Genomic DNA, 11,386 nt, shown 5'->3' with positions numbered 1-11,386 from the left:
AAACGAGTACTAATACGCTCCTAAGTGTGAAATCGTTTAGGATTTGATCGGTGTCAACAGGTTTGCAATTAAGTATAGCGTGGCAGTAATTTGAATGTGACAGGACGCAGGCTCAAAATTTATTGACGGTTATAAGTGCGTCACTATTCCTGAAAGGCATAACGTGGGCATGCCTTCTCGGCCGTGTACGTGGCGTTTGCACCATAGGGTGCACCGCAATAGGCAATGTCAGCACACGTCTTGTTTCGACAATCGTGCGCGCTCGTTATTTCCATCGCGCATGTTTATTTTAATTAGAATGTGTGTGCCTGTCTAGCGCACACACATTGATCTATCTAACTATTTCTGTTTGTTGTGGATAATCGCAAAGAGTTCATCTGTGTGAAGTGCATGCCATCAATCGCAGACACTTTGATCTGGCTGACCCGTTTCTGTTCTGTTGCCTAATCGCAAACTGTAGGATCGAAAGTATGTCTAGAGGGGGGTGATTAGACTACTTGACCAAATAAAAACTTAAACTTTTCTCAATTTTAGTTCTTGGCAGATTTTAGCTAATTTAGGACAAGTTAAGCAATCATCAGATGATTCAAGCAAGCATGCAAAGAGTATATTGGCAGCGGAAAGTAAAGCATGCAACTTGCAAGAATGTAAAGGGAAGGGTTTGGAGAATTCAAACGCTATTGGAGACACGGATGTTTTTCCCGTGGTTCGGATAGGTGGTGCTATCCTACATCCACGTTGATGGAGATTTCAACCCACGAAGGGTAACGGTTGCGCGAGTCCACACAGGGCTCCACCCAAGGGTAACGGTTGCGCGAGTCCACACAGGGCTCCACCCACGAATGGTCCATGAAGAAGCAACCACCCACAAAGGGTCCACGAAGAAGCAACCTTGTCTATCCCACCATGGCCATCGCCCACACAGGACTTGCCTCACTAGCGGTAGATCTTCACGAAGTAGGCGATCTCCTTGCCCTTACAAACTCCTTGGATCAACTCCACAATCTTGTCGGAGGCTCCCAAGTGACACCTAGCCAATCTAGGAGACACCACTCTCCAAGAAGTAACAAATGGTGTGTGGGTAATGAAATCCTTGCTCTTGTGCTTCAAATGATAGTCTCCCCAACACTCAACTCTCTCTCATAGGATTTGGATTTGGTTGAAAGAGAATTTGAGCGGAAAGCAACTTGGGAAGGCTAGCGATCAAGATTCATATGGTAGGAATGGAATGTCTTGGTCTCAACACATGAGTAGGTGGTTCTCTCTCAGAACATATGAGTTGGAATGGTGTGTGTGTTCTGATGGCTCTCTCATCGAATGAGAAGAAGGTGGAGGGGTATATATAGCCTCCACACAAAATCCAACCGTTACACAGTTTTCCAATCTCGGTGGGACCGAATCAATAATCTCGGTCGGACCGAAAAAGTAAACCTAGTGACCGTTAGTGATATTCGGTGGGACTGACATGCAACTCGGTAGGACCGATATGGTTAGGGTTTGGGCATAACGTAATCTCGGTGAGACCGATTACACAAACTCGGTGAGACCGAATTTGGTAATTATCTAACCAGAGAGTTGGTCAGGCAAACTCGGTGGGACCGATTTGCTCTTTCGGTGAGACCGAGTGGAACTCGGTGAGACCGAAAAGTTACAAAGGGGAAACACTGAGTTTACATTGCAATCTCGGTGGGACCGATTCGCTCTTTCAGTGAGACCGAAAAGTTACGAAAGGGAAACAGAGAGTTTGCAACCCCATCTCGGTGAGACCGAGATCCTTATCGGTAGAACCGAATTGCTAGGGTTTGGCAGTGGCTAATGACAAGTGAAACTCGGTGGTGCCGGATAGGAAGAATCGGTAGGACCAAGTTTGGCTTAGGGTTTGGGTCAAATGTGGATATGGGAAAGTAGTTGAGGGTTTTGGAGCATATCACTAAGCACATGAAGCAAGAGGCTCATTAAGCAACACCTCATCCCTCCTTGATAGTATTGGCTTTTCCTAAAGACTCAATGTGATCTTGGATCACTAAAATATAAAATGAAGAGTCTTGAGCTTTTGAGCTTGAGCCAATCCTTTGTCCTTAGCATTTTGAGGGTTCCACTTTCACATCCATGCCATGCCAATCATTGAGCTTTCCTGAAATAATCATCTTGGAATAGCATTAGCTCAATGAGCTATATGTTGTTATGAATTACCAAAACCACCTAGGGATAGTTGCACTTTCACAAACAAGTAATCCTTTCGAAGCGTATGCCCTCATTCGCACACACCTCTATCTAGCTACCCATTTCTATTGTTTCTCCTCATCACAAACAGTTCATCCGAGTGAACCGCCTTTGTATATCGCACACGCCTTCATCTGGCTGCCCGTTTCAATTGTTCCGCCTCATTGCAAACAGTTCATTGAACTGAATCGTATGCCCTGCATAGCACACGCAATTAAAAAACGGAATTGTGTTTGATGCATCTGGCATCGCAAATATTTTGCACCTTTTTTGATGGTTCTTTTACACCACCGTTTGTGATTGTTGCATCACACATAGTTTCATCAAAGGGTCTCTGATCGTCATGTCGCATTAGCTACAACCTGCAGTAGTATGTGTTGGGGACACAAGAGACTTTTTATTATTTGGTTGCAGGGTTGTTTGAGAGAGACCATCTTCATCCTACGCCTCCCACGGATTGATAAACCTTAGGTCATCTACTTGACGGAAAATTGCTACTGTCCTATAAAACTCTACGGTTGGAGGCCCAACACAAGTGTACAAGAACAAGTTGTGTAGTAGACATTAAGCTCTTTTCTGGCGATGTTGCCGGGGAGGTGAGTGCTTGAAGGTATATCTTTAGATCTTGCAATTGAGTGCTTGAAGGTATATCTTTAGATCCTCAAGTAAGTTATCATCGGTGCATAAAGCAATAAAAATTGCTCCTAAATATGTTTGATGTTTTATTTTAAGGGAAAATTGAGCGTTGTACAAACTTGTGATGGCAAAGTAATAAAAGCGATGAACTACATAATAAAGGTTGCTATCATAAGGGGCAATATAATGTGACGTTCCTTTGCATTAAGAGCTTGGGCATCCAAGTAAAAAGTGCATGGCAACCTCTGCTTCCCTCTGCAAAGGTCCTATCTTTTACTTTTCAGTATTTACTTTTATGCAAAGAGTCAATAGTTTGCATTTTCATTTCAACCTCAATTATTCTCTAGTTGGCAAGCATAATGTGGTGGGGAAAGATCTAGGAACATATGACCAGTCAAATATATTTGATCATCATTTATTATTGTTGACAATTATCTCTATGATAAATGAGTTGGGAGGTGAAATATTAAGCCCCTATATTTCTCTGTGTTCGATGGATGCCATTTGTTCTAAGAATATGCTTTGAGTACTAGCAATCATGGAAGACTATATGATGATTGAGTACGTGGAGCTCTTACTTAGACTTTGTTCAATAAGTTGAATTGCAATTGTTTGCTGACTAAGAACATAGGTTGTTAAGTTTCAAGAGAATTCATTGTTTGAACCTTAACATGTGAATTGGTTGCTACTTTACCATGATGAGTTTTATGAGAAAGAGTTGTTGTTATGATGCTAGGAAAACTGATCAAATTTATCATTGATCAAACTTATCACTATGCTAGCATTCACACTTCATAAATTATTTCTTTTATCATTTACCTACTCGAGGACGAGTAGGAATTAAGCTGGGGGATGCTGGTACGTGTCCAACGTACCTATAATTTATGAAGTCTTCATGCCATGTTTACAACAATTTTATATGGTTTTGGTATGATTTTCATGGAACTAACTCGACTGATGTTGTTGTCAGCAGAACTACCGTGGTGTTGTTTTTTGTGTAGAAATGAAAGTTGTCCAAATGAGCTGAAACTTTTTGACGATTTTTTGGAACAAAAGAAACCCCCGAAGCTTCGTGGAAGGACCAGAAGGTGAAGAAGTAGGGCACAAGACACCGGGGTGCACAAGGGGGCCCAGGCACGCCCTGGTGGGTTGTGCTCACCTCGAGGCTCATCTTTGCGTGAAACTGACGCCAACAAATCCTATAAATAGAGAAACCATCAGTGAGAACCCTAGAGCAGAAGTTCCACCCCCGCAGGCCTCTGCAGCCAGGAAAAACCAATCTAGACCCCGTTCCAGCACCCTCCAAGAGGGGGAAATCATCACCGGTGGCCATCTTCATCATCCCAGCGGCCACCATGATGAGGAGGCAGTAGTCCACCCTCAGGGCTGAGGGTTTGTACCAGTAGCTATGTGTATAATCTCTCTCTCTCTCTCTCGTGTTCTTGAGAGGTCACGATCTTGTGGTGAATTGAGTTTTCCCTTTGAGATTTCGTTTTATCGGATTGAATACTTTATGGATTTGAGAGCACTTGATGTATGTGTTGCTATGAATACCTGTGGTGACAATGGGGTATCATATTGAATCACTTGATATGTGTTTTGGCACTCAACTTGCGCATTCCCGAGGTGACATTGGGGTAATCTATGCATAGGGGTTGATGCGCGTTCTCGTCTTTTGTTTCTCTGGTAGAGATCTTGCGGAACTCTTTGAGGTTCTTTTTGTTGGATTGAGTATTATGATTCTGAATTTGCTTTGGTGTTATTTTAGTACGAACTCTTGATAGATCAACCGGAAAGAATAACTTAGTGTTATTTTAGTATGAACTCTTAATAGATTGATCGGAAATAATAACTTGGTGTTATTTTAGTACGAAATCTTGGATAGCTTGATCGGAAAGAATAGCTACAAACTTCTTATGTTCTCTGCTAGATAGGAACTTTGGAGTGATTCTTCATCACACGTTGAGGGATGGTTATGTGATCCAATTATATTAGCATTGTTGAGAGATTTCACTAGCGAAAGTACGGACCCTAGACCTCATTTTCAAGCATTGAAATATCGTTTGTGCTCCATTTTATCAATTGCTACATTGCTGTTTTTTATTGTTCCTATTACAAGAATCAATATCTACTAGCATTACTTCGCTTGTATCACAATCTCTTCGCTGAACTAGTGCACCTATACAAATTACCATTGTATTTGGTGTGTTGGGGACACAAGAGACTTTTTGTTATTTGGTTGCAGGGTTGTTTGAGAGAGACCATCCTACGCCTCCCATGGATTGATAAACCTTAGGTCATCCACTTGCAGGAAAATTGCTACTGTCCAACAAAACTCTGCGTTTGGAGGCCCAACACAAGTCTACAAGAACAAGTTGTGTAGTAGATATCAAAGGCCGTTTCCTCCGTTCTGTGGTACGCCAGACCTTGTTTCGGCTGTTCCGTTCAAGCTGGTTGGCTCCCGATGAACACATGACACTGTTTACTCTGTTCCGACTCAGCCAGGTGGTTGTCGATGAAAAGGATGACCTCGTTGTACCCGTTAGAGACCCCGCCCGTATGTACGTACGTAGCCGTATTTACTATCTTGCAGCATGGTCGTACGTACGTGTACATGATATAGACGGGACTGCGTGACTTGCTATGTCGGCGCCTCTACTTCAACATGTGACGCTCCTTACTCAGCCACGGTACTCGCTACAGAGAAACCGATCGACCACTATGTACATACGCATTCATGGTGAGACAGATAACGCTACCTTTGCTTCAACCTGGTGGGTCCTAGCTGTCAGGGGGTAAGAAGGCAGTTCCTTTTGTGCGAAGATAAAGCCGGTGGGTCCTAGTTGTCAAGGGGGAACGTTTTTTCATGAAATACAAGGCCCTTCCGGTAGGTTCGATGTGTCAAGTGGAGGAATCATTATTTTGCGCGTAATAAGGAGGCACTTCCTTGCGTGCAGCCATGGACACAGCTGTCAGCCTCTCCACTTAGAGTACTCTTCTGATGGTTGTCGTTCATTGACCATGTTGATGATGCCATACCGCCCGAGAGCACCAAGGTGGTGGACGATGCCGTGACCTAGGAAGGGAGCGACCCAGAGCCAGGGAATACGCAGCAGTGGATGCCCACGCAGAGGGGAGTACGAGGGTTGACTGCTTCGACTGCGGTTTGAGGCTTCCGTCTCTAGATAATAACAGGGGGTGTGGGTAAGTAGAGGGAAGGCCTAGCCAGCGATGGGAGTAGGGTGGGGCGGTGAGGCCTACATGGGAGCATAGCCAGCCACAGGAGGCAGGAGCAGGTGGCACAGCCGGTGCTGGTCTAAGCGGCAGGAGCAAGAAGACAAGAGTTTGAAGAAGCACGACGACCGTTGGATGGGCATCATACGGTCACCGCAGCTGGAATTGTTTATATTGACTATGTTGACAAAGCTCTACGTCCGTGTCAACTTAGTAGGCCCACAGGTCAGCCTCCAAATATGTTGGGATCGACCTAGCAACGGGGGTATTCATTATTTTTGTGTGTAATAGCTGGTGGGTCTGAGCTGTCACTGGGGGGAATGTTTTTTCGCGAAAAATAAGGGCCCTTCCGGTGGGTCCTAACTGTCAAGAGGAGGAATCATTATTTTGCGCATAATAAGGAGGCACTTCCTACATGCAAAAAAGGAGGCACTTCCTTGCGTGCGGCTGTGGACCTAGGTGTCAGCCTCTCCACGTACAGTCCTCTTCCGATGGATGTCATTCGTTGACCACGCCGTGCCGAGAGCACCAAGGCGTTGGACGACGGCAAGGCAGAGTAAGGGAATGACCCAGAGCCGAGGAAGACTCGGTAGTTATTTCCCACACGGAGTGGGTACGAAGGTTTACTTATTCGGCCGTAGTGTGAGGCTGCCATCGCCGAAGAATAACAGGAGGTGTCGGTCAGTAGAGGAATAGCCAGGCCAGGGATGCGAGTATGGGGGGCCGTGAGGTGTGCCCGGCAGCACAGCCAGCCACGTGAGGCGTGAGCAGGAGGCACAGCCGGCGCTGGTTTGAGTGGCAGGAGAAAGAATACCAGAAGTTGAAGAAACACGACGACCGTTGGATGGACATCATACGGTCACCGTAGCTAGAACATTTATATTGACTAAGTTGACAAAGCCCTGCGTCTGCGTCAACTTTCTAGGCCCACAAGTCAACCTCCAAATCTAGTGGGACCGACATAGCAGCGGGGATACTCATTAATTTTGTGCGTAATAGCTGGTGGATCCAAGCTGTCAGCGGGGGGAATGTTTTTTTCGTGAAATACAGAGGCCCTTCTGGTGGGTCACAGCTGTCAGTAGGAGGAATCATTATTTTGCACATAAGAAGGAGGCACTTCCTACACGCAAAAAAGGAGGCACTTCCTTGCGTGCGGCTGTGGACCTAGCTGTCAGCCTCTCCATGTACAGTCCTCTTCCGATGGATGTCGTTCGTTGACCACGCCGTGCCGGGAGCACCAAGGCGGTGGACGACGGCGAGGCCAAGTATGGGAATGACCTGGAGCCGAGGAACACTCGACAGTTGTTTCCCAAGCGGAGTGGGTACGAGGGTTTACTTGTTCCGCAGCATTGTGAGGCTGCCATCGCCGGAGAATAACAGGAGGTGTGGGTGAGTAGAGGGATAGCTTGGCCAGGGATGAGACTATGGTGGGGCTGTGAGGCCTTCCTGATGCTGGTCTGGGCGGCTGGAGCAGGAAGATCAGAGACTGAAGAAGCATGATTGCAGTTGTATTTACATCTAACGGTCTGACGCTCGTAGAATCGATTGTTGACTAAGTTTCTTTTTTTGAGAAACCATGAGTATGGATGAACTTAGTAGGCCCACAAGTTAGCTTCGAAATCTGTGGCAGACAACATAGAGCCTATTTGCTATTTTTTATAATTAGCAGCACATTTGCTAATTCTTAAGGAATTTATTACATCCCATTTTTTGCCCAGGACCATGGTCAAAAAGTTCAACCTTATTTTACATATTTTGGTGGAGTCCAAACTATTTTAATCCAGAAATGATAAACATTTATCTTTAATAACTTATTTATTTGCCAAATAAAATATATTTTTTGTTTTTGTAAGCAAATAAGACGTGGGACAATTGAGTTGGTTTTAGGGAAAACCGGTGCTAAAAAATCAGCACTGGGAGGGGAAACAACAAACAATAGGGATGTAAAGATGAAAAGGGAACTTTATGTATTTTCAATATAATAATGCGTGTATATGAACTAGAGAAACTATAGGTACATATTAGAAAACGGAAGTAGGACATGGCATTTCAAGAGGAAAATAGAACTTGGTTGTGTGTTTGATTCAGTAAAAAACGGCCTATAGATGTTCGAAAAGAAATATAACTAAGGCTGGCGGGCCAGAGGCCAGTTGATACCTGCAGGATCTTTGTGCCCCGTTGTCGTCATGGGCTAGGCCTCTTAAAAATAAAACCAAGTCTGGGCAGTCTACAGCCTAGTTGAAACTTGCTCGACCTAAAAAAACAATATACCTGCAGGATTCCAGTTATCAATCTGTACTTGCAGAATTCTCTCGTTTATTGACTACGATGAAGACTTCATGGGTCTCACCGTCTCAGACGTTAGCATTATTTTTCCATTGTGACAATAAGTGCATGCACTTGCTTGCGTACGGCCATGGACCTGCATGGAGAGCCGTCTTGTGGTACCACGGACGAATTTCATGCAAATTGGATGGTTTTCAGTGAAAGCGGACTAAATTCATTGCATTTTACATATATATTTTCATTATGGAAAATTTTACATATTTCAACTAATAATAATGGACTAGGCCTTTTTTAGTCCATGGGTGGCGCTTCACGATCGAGGTCGCGACACTTAACTGTTCTGGAAGGCCCAAATCCATCGCTCCTCTCTTTGAACAATTTGCAGCTGGGCTTGTCATGCCACATCCCAGTTTCAACGTGCCGCGTCCAATTATCAGCTCGTGAAACTGGATGGATCCCCTGCGTACTTCGAAGATGTAATTTTTTTGTAGAACTGGGAATTCGAACGTCATGTGCTTATGCTACCAATCAAATAAAAATCAGGTACCTGAAAATTCGTTTTGAAACAAATGATTTAGCTTTATATCCACGTCGACCCTCGACATGATGGTTGGAAGAAAATTCCAAATTTATACCGAAAGATTGTTAACAACAATACCAACTTGCAGACGACTAGGTTGTACAAGTACTAATACCAACTAACTTATAATCATTTTAGTCCCGGCCCTAGTGTTCGTCAGGTAGAAAATCTTGCAGAGGACCAGCTCCGGCTCCTTCTCTTTCTCTAGGTCCCCGAGGTAGTACTGGTGCATCACCTAGTTGGTCCTCTGCTGGTTGAAGTTCTTTTTGGTGTGCCGCACAAGAACATTTTTGTTGCCCGTCTACTGACCGTTGACCATCACTAACAAGGTATTGCCAGTCTTGTGCCACATGGCGTGCATTCCGCGCTCCGACTATATCTTGCGACGCAACCAGGTGACCCTTTTGAATGCCCTGCAGTTGTGCTAGAAGCAATGCTTGCTTAGGCCACTCAGTGTGATAACTATAGTATTGTCGAATACAGGTTTTATTGTACGCAGTTGGCATTTTCATAACATCTTTGGCATGCTGCAGTCACTTGTTTCAGTTTTTATTAACTGTCAAACTGTAATTGCTTCACTAGGTCTACGTCTAAAAACAAAAATAGAGATATAAACAAGGGAATATGTTTGTGCAAGTAGACGGCTGATCGGTGTCTCACTTGGAAGTTTCTCAAGATGGGTGTAGCATATGCCGTGCTCGCCGTCGATGTTTGGTATGAAATAATTGATGAGAGCGTGAGATCTCATGCTGTCAGCACTCACTTTGGCCTCAAGGTGCTCGATCAGCTCCTGATCCGTGGGATCGAACTTGACGCCAGCCGGCAGCACCAGCCAATCCTTCTTGGACTTGCATCGGTTAATTCCATTTATATGGTAATCAATGTATGATCAATTGACCATTTTAAGTGAATGATGAAATATTTCAACAGATAAGTGGTACTCCAAATCTGAAGTCCACAATACCCGAAAAAATTGGGGTCTCGGCTTCATTACTACATGTAGACTCTAAAGAGTTGAAACCCCCCATAAAGATCGAAATCATAATACAGGGCGACCGGACGAATACTCACTAGAGCGGCTAGCTTGAAGAGCATCCTTGTTGAGATTGATTTTTGAGCGTCTTTCTTTTGACTACATGCAATGAAGTATAGCAACTCCAATAGCTCATCGCTCATTGTACCTAATGGATTGGAACAAGGCGGCTGGGAGACCGTGAGAGAATGGGAGAGTGACTTCGTATAGAATGAGAGAGTGTTGTCTTAGTATGAGAGGGGTGGGCCGAACACGCCGCCAGGACTATTATGTCACCTCACGGGAAGCATGTTGTCACGTAAATTCAATGTGAGGACATAATGAATAATTTGACAGACGTATACTAGTACTACCATTGTACTACTTACTAGTCGTATTTAGTGTCGCATTTTAACAATAGGTTTAACTAAAAAAAGGTCAATGCATGTCACTGAAAATTATACCATTGGAAACTATGTTCAAATATGAATCAAACGATATAATTTTTTGTGACATGCATTAAAATTTAGTTAGTTAAATTTATGGTCAAAATTTGACACAAATTACGAAGGGGACCAATAAACTAGGAGGGAGGTAGTAGTACGAGTAGCGCAATACACGGTATAGAGGACTATACAAATTTAGAAATGGAGTAAGAAGTTACAAGGCTATGCGACAGACTTTGTAGGCTACATGAGTAATACAAAATATAATTCCCATTGGACAACACTATCACCAACAAGTATGCACTTGAAGCCTAATATATATATATATATATATATATATATATATATATATATATATATATATATATATGGCTTCTACACAACATCTCCATCATCCTTATCAGTACATCCTACGCAAGTGACTTAGGATGCACTTGATCCCAGAAAGGTCAACAAAAGAGGGTGAGTTAGTATCTATCCTTCAAACTAACTACAATACATAATATCCAACAAAAGAGGATCATGCTACAGCAGCAGGATACATGGCTCAGTCTAGATATCAGTACGAATCAAGTTGTGCATATTTGCTGCTGGCATGAAGCACATCGCTGCATGTCGGTTTTGCAAAATCCATTCATCGCATGGAAGCTTGATGCCTTTCACACACTGAAGATTATCTGACAACAAGCTGTGTCAACGAATATCTGAATATGGTGATTCATGAAACCCATGGTACGATGTGTAAACACATTTCCCCTAGCGAATAAAGGTTGCATAGCACGGTAATCATCGCTGATGATATGATCGATGATTGATTGGATAATCGAATAATTGAGCCCGGGGAAGATGGAGTGGTTGCCGAGGCTGTAAACCCGCCTCTAGTTGAATACGCCTGGCCCAACGGAGCTGGGATCTTTCTCAAACACGAAGCAGCCATAGCCATCACAATCACGAACGCCCCAGGAATTG

The 11,386-nt window shown here is 43.9% G+C and overlaps 1 pseudogene; it reads right to left on the bottom strand.

The window, feature by feature from the left end:
* Window positions 1-9,077: 9,077 nt before the first annotated feature.
* Window positions 9,078-9,950, bottom strand: LOC125516706 (annotated as a pseudogene).
* Window positions 9,951-11,386: the final 1,436 nt, after the last annotated feature.

This window comes from Triticum urartu, chromosome 6 (genome assembly GCF_003073215.2).
Source record: "Triticum urartu cultivar G1812 chromosome 6, Tu2.1, whole genome shotgun sequence".
In the NCBI taxonomy this organism is placed as follows: domain Eukaryota; kingdom Viridiplantae; phylum Streptophyta; class Magnoliopsida; order Poales; family Poaceae; genus Triticum; species Triticum urartu.
This window is presented reverse-complemented; position numbering and strand designations above follow the sequence as displayed.